Genomic DNA, 15,965 nt, shown 5'->3' on the forward strand with positions numbered 1-15,965 from the left:
TGAATTTGTTTTGCTTGACTATATTTGTCACGAGAGTTCGCTTTTTCATTTTCATTGAGGGGTGGTGATAGAAAGAGAAAATAAATGCTTGAAATAAATACTTGTTAAATGAAATAAAAGAAAATGACAATTTAAAAAAGTCATGGGAAGGGAGAAGAAATGGAAAAGGGGATAAAAATAGAGCAATTCACTACTACCTAGTTAAACATACATATATTCTTATATCCATTGATATTTTTATATACTTCTGCTCATATGCATCGAAAAACCCAAAATATTATATGTGGAAAAAATTTGTACTTTGTCATACATCCCTCTTTCTTGTTTTTCATGTCTTGTGGTGTTTGTCACTGGTGATGATCATTTAATTTACAACTTAAAAAAATAGGCTATTAGAAAATGTTCTGCTCAGGACTTCCCTGACATAGTACAGCAATCTGAATTGTGCATATAGGGCAGTCTCTCTCAGTGGATGTCCTCAGGAGCTAAGCAATTAACATATCATGAGAAGGTTAAATTCTAATAGAAGCGAAAGGATGAGGTCTCGAGACTGTTTTGTTAGAAATTGGAATATGGAAGATAGGTGGAAAGTTGAGTGTCACTCATGAGGATATTAAAGCCTTTTTTGTCTTTCACATCCCAACTCCTTGAGTTGAGCATTGAAGTGTCAGAAAAAGTACCATTTTATCCACAGGTGCCCTTGTTTGGGAATGTGTTAGTGTTTGTGTGTGAATTATACAATAACAAAACGCTCTTCAAAATCATCTTATAATTATAGTCCAGATATTTATTTTAAAATGTCAACTGTGCATTGTAAAAATAGCTTAAAATGTGCTTGGAAATTAGGCATTGACATGTGAAAAAGTTCACTGTAGAAGGAAAGAGGCAAGATTAAGTGTACCTTACATTTGCATAGCATTTTATACCTTTTGAAAACCCTTCGACTGATCTTATTTCACTTGATTCCTATTTCGCTGGCATGGGATAGACAGGTCAAGATTAACATCCATGTTTTTCAGATGAGGAAACTAAAACATATAGTGACTAAGCGGTTATAATAGACCTGAAACTAGAATCTGAGTTTCCTATATCTAGGTCAGAAATATAATTAGAAAATAAAATGATTGTGTTAAAGATGATGGGTTTGGGGGTACAAGGAGAGGAAACAGTGTACAAATAGTGAGAAACACATTGGGTGGAACCCCTGGGATGACCTTTTGGGATGTCATGGACAAGAAGCTCATGGGATGGGCACCACGGATGAGTGAGGATCTGCATTATGGGAGGAAATGTCCACATTGATGAGATCATTGATCCATCTGAGTATTTGAATGTTGAATATTAGCATTAAATGTTTTTCTGATTCAAAATAATTATGAAATCAATACAATTACTATCATGTAGCTATGAAGAAGATGCTAGTTCAAGTCAGGTGCCTAAAATAAAGAAGTTCACTTAAATAATTAAAAAGATCAAAAGGAAGAGAAAAGAAGTCATGTGTCTTGCTTATTTACATTGGAACATTAATAAAAATCTTAAACTATTAAAGGAAATTACGTATTTAAAATTTTCCAGGAAATCACTAATAAGAAAATGAGAGGAAGAGTCTTATTTAGTGCTACCTATGTGAAGTAGTGGGTAGAGCACTGGACTTGGAGTCAGAAAGACCTAAGTTCAAATTCTACCACATGTAACCCAAGATCTCTCACTGCCTCCTGGGCCATCTTCAGTTGTTCTGGTGTATGTCTGATCATTGGACCCAGATGGCTCTGAAGGAGAAAATGAGGCTGGTGACTTTGCATAGCCTTCCCTCACTCAAACCCAAGTCCATTGCAAGTCATATGTTCATCTCTTTGATGTCGTGGTCCTCTTTGAGAACAAGGACAAATCACAGTCACAATGTGACACACTAAGTGTCACTTAATCTCTCTCAGTCTCAGTTTTCTTATCCACAAAATCAGGATAATTAATAATAGTACTTATTGGACTAAATGAGACAACACATGTTAAGTGCTTTGTAGTCAGTCAACAAACATTTATTAATTGGTTATTAAGTACCAGGCAGTATGCTAAGCAAGGAAGATACAAAGAAAGATAAAAATGCAATCCTGGTTCAAGAAATTAATATTTGACAACTTGAAAATAATTGTACATACAAGATATGTGCAGTGTATATAGAAGGTAACCCAAGAGGAAAATACCAGTTGGGGGGTGGCTAGGTTTGGGGGTTGGAAGATGGGTAGAGACTGGTAAAGGTGTCCTATAGAAGGTGAGATTTAGGTTTAATCTTGAAGGAAGCCAGGAAGTCAGGAGATCACCCAAAGCCTAAAGAACTAGATAAACATTAGCTATCATTATATTATTATCAGTTTCCTAAGTCTTCAACTAATTTTGACCATATTTTCGAAAGCATAGGACATATGGTATAATTAAATCCCAATAGTTCATATTGATAGAACTTTTCTTCCCAGACAGTAAGAGCAATCAAGATTTTTTGAATGATTCTAATGTCCTTCTGAGGTAGATGGTGAGCATTATTATAGCTAGGGAAATGAAAATTGGAGTGCATAAGTAATTGGCCTTTCAAGTAAAAAGTCAGTGATGAGATAAAAATAGAACTTCAGTGCCCTCTTTTCAGTTCCCTCTAATCTTCTACTTCTAAGTAAAAGACTGGGTTTATAAAAATTTGACCTCTGAGTTGAAATGGAATCTATTGGAATCAATAGATGAACGTCTAAAAATGTAGTTGTGAACTTTGAAATTTGCATGTGTGCGCCTCTGTATGAATGGAGAAGTTTGCATAGGTGCTCAGTGTTTTCACAAACATCCCAAAGCTATTTGCTTCCTGATAGAAATCTTCATGCATCTCTCAGCTATCATCATTGTTAAATGTCTGAGACTCATTAGAGCATACCATGTACATTCCACTTATCAAGTGACTGAAGGAATGAGGGGAAAACTATGGTAAGCAAACACTGTATAGCAAACATGTGTGGCAGGCAGCTCTGCACAGACTGATCAAATTACAGTGGGAAGAGACTGTGAACTCAGTCCAAAACAAATGTTCAACCACTATCTCGGTTCTATTCATGTAGAAAAGAATGTTTTTGAATATCGTACCCTCAAATTAAGTTGCTAAAATTTGACTTTGTTTAATTGGATAGAAGAAAATGTCATGGCTCTCACAAGGAAGGAATAGACAGGAGAGGAAGATTTCTTAAAGAATACTCTTGAATTTGATAAGGCTGAAATTAGTTTTATTATCAGACTGACTTAGATGAGACCTGAAAAATTTCTTAGTAGTTCAAATGTACATCTTCTGAGAAGGAAATACTTGGAATACTCTTTCAAGCAAAAATCTGTTTATTATATCTCACTATTTAGGATATATCTAGCCAAATTTTGCGTAATCAAAACAATAGGAATGTAGTTTAGCCAGATAGTTATCAAATCAGTTCATGATAATGAAGTAATCTGAAGGACCTATGTATAATTATTATAAGTGCTTCAATCTTCCTTTTCCTCCCCACTTAAACAAAAGAAAGAACTGAAGAGGATTCTTGGGCAATTTTGTTTCAAGATACAAATGATATTATATTCATTATTTGATTAATGAACTTTAAAAGAAATTCCTTGAAGTAAAAGGAAAAAAAAAACAGCCTTCTACCAGAGAGCTCAAAATGTTTTGCTAATATATTATTTAATTACTTATTATAAGAAGAGTATGATTAAACTGGGAAGTGTTGAAGGAAAAAACATTAATACTATACTCTGTGTTTTAGGCACAAATTCACCAGAAAAAATAAAACAACTTTCACATATTATTCCAAATCCAAACAAATTTAGTCTAGAGAAAGAAATGTTTGAACTGCTATTGTCACCCCTGTTCTTGGCCATCTCTTTTCCCCAAAACCAACTGATAAAACTTTTATTGAAGTCTTACTTATGAAAAAGTCACAGTATGCTAAAATCGTGTTTTGAATTAACATTTTAACTCATTCCTTCCCACACCACTCTCCTGAAGGACTGAAAAGGTTCTCCTTGGTATGGTGAATATTCTCACCTTTTCTGAGTGGAGAAATGTGGCATAGCACCATTGCTTCAAGGGATTGTGAAAGAGGAGATGACCCTTGCATAGGACAATTTCCTAATGCTTTGAGCTGATGGGGAAGGCAATGTTCTAAAAGAGACTAAAAAACAAAGAGGATAGATTCTTTGGTCAAAATTTAGTTTCCAACATTAATTCATTTCCTTAAGAAAGACCTTTTGTCCTCTACCAATTACCTTTCTTTCTAAGCAAAAGGGAAGAAATCAGAAAGGGGATTTTAGTCCAGAGAAATATTGTTCCTTAATATTTTCAGTTGAACTGCAAAGAAAGCTTTAAATATGCTTCCAGAATAGTATTGAATCTTATCCTATAATTAATTAGTGATAGACATAGTTCACTTAAATATAAACAAAATTCTCTGCAGATTTACACATAGGTTAAAATATCTTCCTTTTATTTTACTCTTATCATCCTTGCGCCCTGTACATGGAAGAAGCCACACTATTTACAGTACTGCATTAATGCATAGTACTAGAAGTATAATTGGCTATAATTGCTTCCAAGCATCCTTCTAACTGCTATGCTGTCCAAGAAAGCTATTAGCATGAATCAGTTCATGAGCATATCAGCATGGATATATGGGTGTGGTTGAGATAATGTTTTCCTTTTTCTCTTCTAAGAGTTGGAATTCTGTATATACGTATCATGGTAGGAAGACCAACGAGACCAAGGAGAGGTAATCCACTGAACAAACGTATAAATTCATCAACTTCTGCTTTTTAAGAATTATTGTGTATCTTGACTTCAGGATATTTCTTGATAATTTTATTTTCATTTTAACATAATGATTTTTATAGATTTTTATATGGGTACTAAGCTAAGTATTTCCCCTGTAGGGAATGTGCCTAAAATCTTAAATTTCTCTTTCAGCTTGTTTTCAAATAAGTCAAATCCAAACTCTTTTTTCGACTGTCTTTAAGGATCTCCATAATCCATTACCATCCCACCTTCCCAGCCTCATCTTATATTTTAGTCACTCTAGACTGCTCATTGTTCATATTTTCCCACTCATATTTTATGTCTTTGTTCATATTGTTCCTTCCATGATTGAATTTCTACCAATTCTCACATGCCTAAAGCTCAATTTGCATATGACTTACTCTAAGAAGTTAACTCTGATCCTCTAACAGTCAACAATAGCTTCATTTTGCCCCTTCTCACTGTTACTCTGGACACGAAGCATTTTGTACTCTCTTAATGCACTTCTCATATATTGTTTTGTGCTTGGATGGATCTAAAATCTTATTGACTTGGACACTTTTTATAGCTGTTGATTACAACTTATCTATAATTTCTTATCCTGTGTAGTTTCTTGTCCATGAACTCCTCCACAGAGAATTTATCCAATTCATTAAAATCTTTACTCTAGATCTTCAGAAAACCTATTGGTGCTAATGTAGTACTTTGGCTGTCCATATGTCATCCTTTGTCTTTGCTACCTTCTTTTCTGAGCACACATTCCCTGGATGATACCTTTTACAATTTAATACAATCAAAAGGCATTGTAGCCTATATGTCACAGTCTTTTTAAACATACCAGTCTCTCTACTGCTCTTTGGGTTATCTGTTTCATGATTCTTAGGCATATAGCAACATTGAAAGAAAATTAGCATTAAAAATGTTAGTTTTATACTACTGTGCTAAGCGAAAATGAATTAGATTAATCTCTAAGACTGTACCTACACAAAAAACTGGCTTGACTAAATTCGAGTAAAAAAGAAAATTTTGAATTAATATGAATATCTTTCTTTTTCAAAACTAGTTGGACTCTTTTGACTAGTGCCATTTAAAGTTTTGAATATAAACTACAAATGATACAAAAGTATAATTTTAAATATAAAATTTAAATATTTTCTAATTGGCTCAATAAAAATTTTATTTTAAGGCTTTCTCTCTTCAAGGGAGTAAACCAGGAACTCCAGGAAAGGTAAATATTTTTCAGCAAATGTAACCAAAAGACTTTTAGCTTGAATTTTAAATGAAAGCAGTCAATATAACAATATGAAGTCTTTAATCAGGGCAAGTAAGTTGCAACCCAGGGTTCCACACAGTAAGTGTTGGGGTACCCCAGAAGGGAGCTGAGAGCAGGGTTTATCTAGGATACTAAGGCAGAGAGAATGACTGAGATGCAGGTGGATGGGGTTAAGTATCTCAAAGTTTTACCAGGTAAGTTGTTTTACATAACAAGCAAAAGTCCTTATAGAAAGTCTGTCTCTGGAAGAGGGAGTTTGGGAGATTTACAAAAACATCCAAAGCTAGAAGTGACAAAGTCTTGTCAACCCCAGGCAATTCATTGGCCTGGAACTGAGACTAGGTCAGTTTTAGTCAGTTCTTAGTTAACTGTGCTTGTTAGGATCTATTTCCCTTTTTCCGATGTTCTTTAGTATATATATTATCTTGTAGTAGTTGTCTATATACTAAGCTTCATTGTTTATCTGAACTAGAATATCCTTACTGAGTAACTGTCATTTCCAATCTCACTTCTCTGAATTTTTTTTTTACATGATATAGTATAATGAATTAGGTAATTCAGAACAGATAATGAATTAACTTTTATAGTTTATCTCTATACAACCTGCTTTAGAGAAAGAGCCTTTTTGGGAAATGCTTTTAATATTAGGCCTACAAGGATGAAAAATTCAGGTGGGTAAGGTTAGAAAAATGACTTAATAATAAATTGAGTTGGGACTCATTATATCAAATCCAGAGCATGACATTCTGATTCCTTCCTGGGATGCTGCTGCCCTACATAGAATCTGATTGTTTACAGAGATTCATTGTGAGAAGTTGTTCTCTGGAGCCCTGGGACCCTTTGGAAAGCCAAGGAAGCGTATTGTAGTATCTTCAAATCTTGTATGTTTCAAATTGAAGAGCTGGGCATTTTTAATTTTTCACTAAGTTTTAGGGCTTTGACGTTTTCTTTAGGAACAGAATGATTTCCTCCCTCCAAAGCAGTCAGTATATAATTAAAACCACACCATTCTACTTTAATAATATTTCCAGCTTTATTTTATTATTAGATCTGTAAGGACTAGCTGAACAAAGCATTTTTAATGTATTCGTCATCCTTTCAAAGCAACTGTCAGCTATCAGTTATATCCCATCTTTTTGTGCAGAATCTTCCCTGTTTGAATCCATTACCAGAAGCTCTGCCATCACCTTATGCTCCACAGTATGTGTACAGTAGTGAGGACAGTTCCCTGGAGTTTGATGAAAATGGGATGGTCCCAGAGTTTATTTGGTCTTAATGTCATTCTCTATATATTTTATCCATTCTAAGAAGTGATTCCCTCTAAAATAACCTTTCTGAGCTGGCAAGGCTTTGTTTACACATACCAATATTTTTTTAAAAGAATGTATGCATATAAAAGACTAGTTATTAATATTTTCAAGTTAGTGAGCAATAGTGAAAGTCAGTCATCTCCTCCCTTCCCTTTAAATTTTAAGATTCTATTTTAATTCTCCCTCTCTGAAGTGGTACAAAAATTTAAACAACTCTTCCCATAGATAATTTTTATGACCCTTTTATTGAAGTTTTAGAGGAAGATATTAATTATTTGGCAGGAGGAAAATAATTCTTAAATTTCCCCCAGTGATGGTAGAAAAAAAGAATAAATAGATATTTACCAAAAATTGGCCAATAGAACAATAACAACAAACTGAATGCAGCTTGATGGGGAATGTAAATAACATTTGGGGCAGCTAGGTGGTGCAGTGGATAGAGCACCAGTGCAGGAGTCAGGAGGACCTCAGTTCAAATCTCACCTCAGACACTTGACACTCACTAGCTGTGTGACCTTGGGCAAGTCACTTAACCCCAATTGCCTCATCGTGGGTCATCTCCAGTCATCCTGATGAAATCTGGTCACTGGATTCAGATGGCTCTGGAGGAGAAGTGAGGCTGGTGACCTGCACAGCCCTCCTTCACTCAAAAACAAAGTCAAGCGCAGGTCATGTCATCATTTCTCTGATGGCATGGTCTTCTTTGGCAACGAAGCATGAACACACACACACACAAATAACAATTTTAGCATGAAGTGTAGTTGAGGGAATAAGATATCACACCTGAATAATCACCTGTCTATGTAAAGCAGTATATAGCAATTATATTTAAAATATATTCAGGTTCATAGAAATCTAAAGGTTTTTAGGTGCCAAATAAATACCAGAAAAGGTAATAGTTATCTGTATAAATTTAGACATCAACTATCATATTCAAGGTAGAATGCACGGAAGAGGTGCAATTTGGATTTGACAGCGGAAAAAGAGAGAGAGGAGAGACTTTTCTAGAAAATGGGAAGAGTTTGAGAAAAAGGACGAAGATGGGGATGTACAAAATTTGTACAGGAGACTACTACAGAGATTAACAGGGCTAGCTAGAGTATAGGGTTTGCATTTGGGAGAAGTGAGAGTTAAGTTGGTACAGGTTGAATAGATACAGATGGTAGAAGGTAAGTCTCTAATATCAATCAGACAAAGGAGTTTAGATTACTGAAGGTTTTAGGCAAGAGAGTAATACAAAGATGGTGGTTTAGGAAGATTAATGTGTAGCACCTTGGACAATGGAATGATAGGAAAATTTTGAATCAGGGAAACTAGTTAGGAGACAATTGAATCACAGGTTTTGAAGTTGTGGAGTCTAACCCCTTCCTATACAGTTTTGGACACTGAAGGCCAGAGACGTTAATATCTTGCCCAGGGTCACTTAGGTATGATGTTACGTCATGAAGGGACATAGGCCTGATTGATGGAAGTAAACGTGGAAATTCCAAGAAAAAGGGTGGAAGCAAAGGACAGCATGAAGTCAATACAATGTCTTGACTATATGGCTATGAGAAACATTAGAAAAATAGTGATAGTACAGGTGGAGATTTGGAGATTATGTTACATTTTGTTTGAGGTTAGGAGGGTTAGAGTTTTTCAGAATCACAACTGTTTTCTTTTTGAATGAATGAGATGAATGAAAGATTAAGGGAAATTGCTTCAGTGTATTAATTGAGCCACAGGAATTATTGGCCCTGAAGTGAGGTATATGAAAAGTTACAAGCACAGGAAGGGCATAGGTTTTCTTTTTTCCTCTAAAATTTTGTCCTAATCTGAAACCTGAAGCCTTGCTGGTTTGATTATCATTTTTAAATGTTAAAAAGTGAATCTACATTCATTTAAAATCCAATTTTGACCACTCCCTTCTGGCAGCATATCTAGAAAGTCATGTCATTTTTGTGCATAATAGAGAATTCTGGGGTAAAAATTTTGTGTCATTACTTATTTATGTAGTACATATTCTGTACTACATATGGCACCAACCATCAATCATTATTGCACAGGGGAAAAAAAGGGAAGCAAAATGAAAAGACAAGGTTAAATAGTGAATCAAATAGTGAATCAGGGTCAGCTAGAAATTATATAAACTTGAGGATTTCTTTATATGACATCCAGAAACCTCTGCATGACATGGGCTATCAGTGTAACATTATCAGGAGTTGGAAGGCAGCCGCCTCTTAAGTAATGTATCACTTTTGGACTTTCTCAGGAAGAGATAAGTTGGAGAAAGGTAACAACAGAGGGTCCTTACCCTAGAAACTCTGGGTAATAGCCCGGAATTTGGGGAATTTACTTAATCTATGTTATAAAGGATGGTTAACTTAATGGAAAACAGTTCAATGATCATATCTTCTATTATTTAGAGTTGAAAGGAATCTTAGAGATACTGTATTGCAATTCTCCTATTTTATACAACAGGAAACTGAAACCTTGAACATGGCAGTGACCAACCCAAGGTCATCTAGCTGGAGGAGTATTATGATTAAATTCATTCTGCATCTATTTTCCTTTATCCCCTTTCCTCCTCCTCATTAATTTAACCATGACCCTATATGAATGTGATTTCAGTGAGAAGCATATTACATAATTTATGGGTACATTTTCACATTCAAATACAAAGTTGACCTCTTTCTAAATTCCATAAAATCAGACTCGAGCTTAGAATTTTACATGCAACAATACTGTATGTGCAGCATAATCTTGTATAAATAGCTCTAAAATTCTATAAAATAAACGTTAAAACAGTGTCTTGAGAATACAAGCTTAGTCCAAAGACAGTCATTTTTTTGGAAGGGAAAAAAGAATAGTGATTGCAAATATTTGATTACTTGTATTGGATGATTTACCTGAAGTCAAAGGTCAAAAGGATGACAGCTAATACCAAGCTATTTACTGTTGCTCTAAGTAGTAATTATTCTATTTATATGGTATTATTATTCATATAGCTTAAAACTTTCAAAACCTAAGTATGTTACTCATGACGTTGCTAGCTATGATTTGTCTCCACAAGCAAACCATAATCAATTTCACATTAAGATATTTATTTTAATTTTCTACTGTAGTAATGGTCACTAAAATTTTTATCATTTTGTAATCTTTGTGCTTTTACAAAGTATGAGAAGAAATCTGTGTGAAATACCAGATGATGAAAAAAATTCTATTATAAAAACATCAAGGCTTTTTACGAACAGAAGTTATTGTGGTAGACAGAGATTGTAGCTTATGTGGCCCAAATCTTTATATACGTTGGATTGTCATCTGAGGATGGGTGTGGTATTTAGCTCACTGTGGGAGAACTGTGAGTGCCAATTAGTGAGAATGCCTATTTTCATTTATACAAATACTACATATAACCTCTTGTTTCAGCAATGTGTTAATTAACATGACACAATATGTCTCTAATTCACAGTATAGCGACCTTCTCTTTGTGTAGCTTTTTCCCACTACTCATCACTGTTGCACAAGTGTTGACTTGTGCAGTGGTAATAGAATTTCTAGCAGTACTTTAGGCAGCCACAGAGTGAGTGCAGTAAAGAAAGTGCCCCTGAGATATAAAGTGCTGAACCAGCACCCATCAATTAGCATGGGAAGCTTGCTTGATTTACATCCCTACTTCAAAGGGACAAAATAGCCATCATTATCTCGTATTTGCTTTACTGGGAGCTTGTCACAGAGTTCTTGTATCTGACAGCAGGAACACATTTTACAAGGGAGACACTGAAGAATACACAGTGATCAATAAAATATTTCCTTGCTCTTTGCATGTTAATTCTTATTACTCTTACATTATAGATATACTATATCCAGGAAAAAATCTTGTGTGTTCAATTGAACTTCTTGTTTTAATTTTAAAACTTAAACATCATTTTGTTGTTAGTTGATAAGTACCTGTCATCAAAGAAAATGCGTTGCACATTGACTTTGGTTAATACCCATTCAATACTCATTTTATTACTTATGATGCCATGGAACAATAATTTCTGATTGCCTACTTTAATTTAAACAGTATAATAAATATTTGAAATGAAGGTTCATGTGTTTTAATTTCTAGTTACATAGACTAGTTCAGAAAAATATGCTTAAAAGCCCTCCTGAAAAAACTCTAATAGTTCTAGACTAGCTTTCCATCATTCTTTATAATATTTGAAATAATTCATTAGGATATGGATTCATCAGTAAGTTTTCAATGTGATTTACTTATTAATTCCAGAAAATGAAGAAAATAAAATTAGATCGCTAGCAGATTTATGACTATTAATACTAATATTCTTTTGGTAGTGTGTGGCTGAAAGCCATGCAACACTCTGTATTCTAAAAAAAATGAAAATTGAGAATAACTTAAATTGTAATGGAGGGATGTCTCTTAACTAGGTACAAAACATTATAAACAAGGAATTATAAAACGTGTTTATTAAGCATTTACTATATGTTGGGAACTGTGCTGAGCACTGGAGATGCAAAGCATTTTTAGGCAAAAACATAGTTTCAGTTCCCAAGGAGTTTCCAGTCTAACAGGGTACAAAATATCTAAATAACGATATATATACAGGATAAATACAGAGCATTGCAATCTCATGAGTTTGGCCTAGAGGAGAGACAGAGAAAGAGAGAGAGACACACACACGGAGAAACGAAAAAGTAGAGAGAGAGGGTAGGAGGGATGGAAAAGGGGGAAAGCGCGTGAGAGAGACAGAGACAAAGAGACAGACATAGACAAATAGAAACAGAGACAGAGACAGAGAGAAACAGATAGGAATGCAGAGAGAGACAGAGAGAAATAAGGAAAGGTAGAGAGAGACAGGGTGGGAGGGAGAGAGAGAAGGGAGAAAGAGAGAAAGACAGAGAGGGAGACAGAGAGAGACAGACAGAGAGAGAGGGAGACAGAGATAAAGAGACAGAAGATATTTATGCAGAGAAATAGAGATAGAGACACAGAGAGAAAGAAACAGAGAGAATTAGAGAAAGGGTGAAAAAAAGGGAAGGAGGCAGAAAGAGAGAAAGATAGTGAGGACAATCTGATGGCTAAGACGGGAGTGATGGAATCGAGTGTGTATGTAAAGGGCTTTGCCTTGTTAGCCTTTTAAGGAGAAAGATCTCTTTATGTGAGATAGGAGTCAGATAGATGATGGCTTAGGGAAGATATCTGAGTGCTGTGAAGGGAGGATGAGGGAAGAAGGAACTCTTGGGAAATGATCAGTCCTTTTAGTGAAGTATTAGATGAAGTTCTCAGCTGAGGGGTTGAAGGGAGGGGTGGAGTGAGTGAGAGACTTCAGGAGGGATAAAAAGGTTTGGAATAGCTGCTATGGTGAGCAGGAAACCAAAGTTTTCTTTTGCTATAATGAAGGCCTAGTGAAAACATCAGCCCAGTTCCATTAAGCAGCATGAGAAAGAAGGATGAAGGCACACTATGGGAATAACGGGGTCTGTATTTGGCAAAACATGGTCAGAGGTAAGAAGGACGGCAAGAGATTCAAGAGTAAAGCATAGTATGCGTGTATTCATCCTTTGTTGCCAAAGAAGACCATGCCTTGGAGAAATAATGACATGACTTGCCCTTGACTTTGTTTTGAGTGAGGGAGGGCTGTGCAGGTCACCAGCCTCACTTCTCCTACAGAACCATTTGGGTCCAGTGACCAGATATTCATCAGGATGACTGGAGATGACCCCGGATGAGGCAATTGGGGTTAAGTGACTTACCCAAGGTTACATAGTTAGAGAGTGTCAAGTGTCTGAGGTGAGATCTGAACTGAGGTCCTCCTGACTCCTGTACTGGTGCTCTATCCATTGCACCACCTAGCTGCTCAGAGCATAGTATAGAGTTGAATGAAATCACCAAAGGGTCAAATATGGAAGCCAGGACATTGTAACTGGTTCAGGACTGATGGTTTGGGGAAGAGCTGAGGAGTAAACCGAGTGAAATTCACAGTAAGGATAATCAATTGGCTAAGGGAGAAAGATGGAATGATATGTAAGTATGATGAAAAAAAAAAAAGAAATTTTGAAGTTCATTCAATTCTACTAGAAGAATTGTGGGTTGATAGCAGGATCAAAGGTGTGACCAGAGCTGAGGAGAGTGCAGGGATTATTCAGGGCAAGGGTATCCTCAGAGACATGTACAGCCAGAAAAAGTGATGAAGCAATCCCATGGGAAGGGTGACAAATGAAGGATAGCCTGCATGTCCCATTGATATTACACGGGATATGCAGACAACATGAAGACCAAACATGTTGAGCAATTTTGTCAAGCTTTGTGGAAGGACACATAGATAATGATCTGCATTTTTGGAAGGAACACTCACATAGAATCTTCGGGAATTGTTTTAGCTATGGATGGATTTTAAAGAGGATAAAGAAACCTCATGAAGAGAGCAGAGAGGAGTGAATGGAAAGTTACTATAGAGTTTGCTGCATGAGCGGTTAAGTGATTGTCACCAAAAGAAGACAAAAGCAATCATCAAGTATTCATTAAGCACTTACTGTGTGCCAGACACTAGGCTAAGCAGTCGGAATACAAATAAAATCTTACATTCTAATGGAGGAGAAAAACATGTATATAAATAAATGTCTATAAAAGATGCATGGAGTAGATACAAGGTACTAACAACTGTGTGGGCCTGAAAAGATCTCCTGTGCAACATGATGTTTGAACTTAACCTTAACAGAAACCAACATACCTAGAAGCAAAGGTGAGGAGGGACTTCATTCTAGGCATGAGATTGCCAGTGAAAGGCACAGAAATAGGAGGCAGAAAAGAAAATCGAATTATATATCTGGACCATACAATGCCTGGAAGTGAGTAAAGTATAAAAAGAGGGAAAAGATACTGCAAAGAACTTCAAAAATCAAAAAGAATTTTCGTATAATCCTAGTGGGTGATGGGTCTCCTAGAGGTAACAGAGAACCACTAGAGTATTATATAGAAACCAGGGAGACACATTTTATGAAAAATCATTTTGGCTGCTATGTGGAGGATAAATTGGATTAAGAGAAATTTTGAATGAGGGAGACCAGTTTGAAGTCAACTGCAATTGTCCACGTGAGTGGGGGCTATGTGAGTGGAGAGAAGGGGGTGTATAGGAAAGATAATGTGAAATAGAAACATGAAATCTGACAACTGATAACATATGTGAGAGGTGAATGATAGTGAGGATCTGAGAGAGACACTGAGGTTGCCAACCTGCAGTGCCCTTGACAATAATAGGGAAGTTGGGAAGAGAGGTAGGTTTGTGGGGAAAGATAATGAGTTCTCTTCTGGATATGTTTTGAGTTTGATATCAGCTTGTTGGGGGAAAAAACACCTACTGAAGAATCTCAGAAATACTGAAAAGTATTTGGCAAAACCAAAAAGTGATTATTTTAGTTTCAGGAAATACACATTTGTAAATTTAAGAGATACTAAGGTTCATTCTATTGTGTAACCCATTTTCTAAACATGATAGAACTCTTGGATTTCAATTTTGGGGGAATAGGGCTACTCCTCCTTGAGGGGAAAAGGCATGTGCATAACAAACTTTCAGGCAATGGAGCAGGTGTTCAGTGCACCTGCAAGCTCGATTACAGAAATGATTACTTTGAGCCCTAGCTGGGAGATTCATTTTGGTGGCATTCGTTTATATGATGTTGGATTGTGGTGAACACCGAAAGAAATAAAGACTATTAACATGTTGTGCATAGAAGGGACAAAATGTGCTAAAAGAGAAAACAATAGCAATTAAAGGAAAGATTTTACTGGCTGAGTGATTAGCATGCAAGAATGACTCAGAAAGCAGTTTGTACACAAAGCTCCGTCTTGTTCTCCTTGTCAGAGAAAGGAAGGGAGTTTTCTGTATGATGCTCCTGGTAAATCTGCTCTGTCCTCATGGCACTACTTTACTGGCAGCGTAAGTGATGTGATTCTAGAGTGAGCCGGTTGAAGTTGACCTTGGCTGTACTTTCCTGCACATATTGCTCTCTGTTGAAGTCTTTGTGCCTCATATGGCTTTCACTGGGTGACCATCTGTGGCCATTCTGCAGCATATCAGTATTCATAGGGTGACCTCAGATGTTACTCTGGAGAACTGGCAGTTATTAGTCTTATGTGCTTTTGTATGTAAATGTGAATAATTGTCTAAAAGTGGGGTCACTATTCAGAGTGGTCTAGGCCAATAGTGACAAAATCAAATAAAAAAGAGACTTGAGAGCTGCATATTGACTTCGAAAACCACAAATTAACATTATCTATGCTGTTCTGTACATTTATTTATTTTGTTAAACATTTCCCAATTACATTTCATCTGGTTGAGAAGACTTGGGGGCTTCAGGTTAGGAGTTTGATACCTTTGGTCTAGGTTTTCTCAAAGGTTATAGTTTATTAAGTGTAAGAGTCTAATGAAATGATGTGTATGGGCAGAATAGATGGATATATTAATATTAATTATATGAATAATATAATAAAATTAATAATATATTAATAATTGTTGTATATAACACAATATATTATTATATCTGACAAACATTTATAAGCCCCTACCATGTGGCAGGCACTATGCTAAGC

The sequence above is a fragment of the Notamacropus eugenii genome, chromosome 3 (genome assembly GCF_028372415.1).
Source record: "Notamacropus eugenii isolate mMacEug1 chromosome 3, mMacEug1.pri_v2, whole genome shotgun sequence".
Classification (NCBI taxonomy): domain Eukaryota; kingdom Metazoa; phylum Chordata; class Mammalia; order Diprotodontia; family Macropodidae; genus Notamacropus; species Notamacropus eugenii.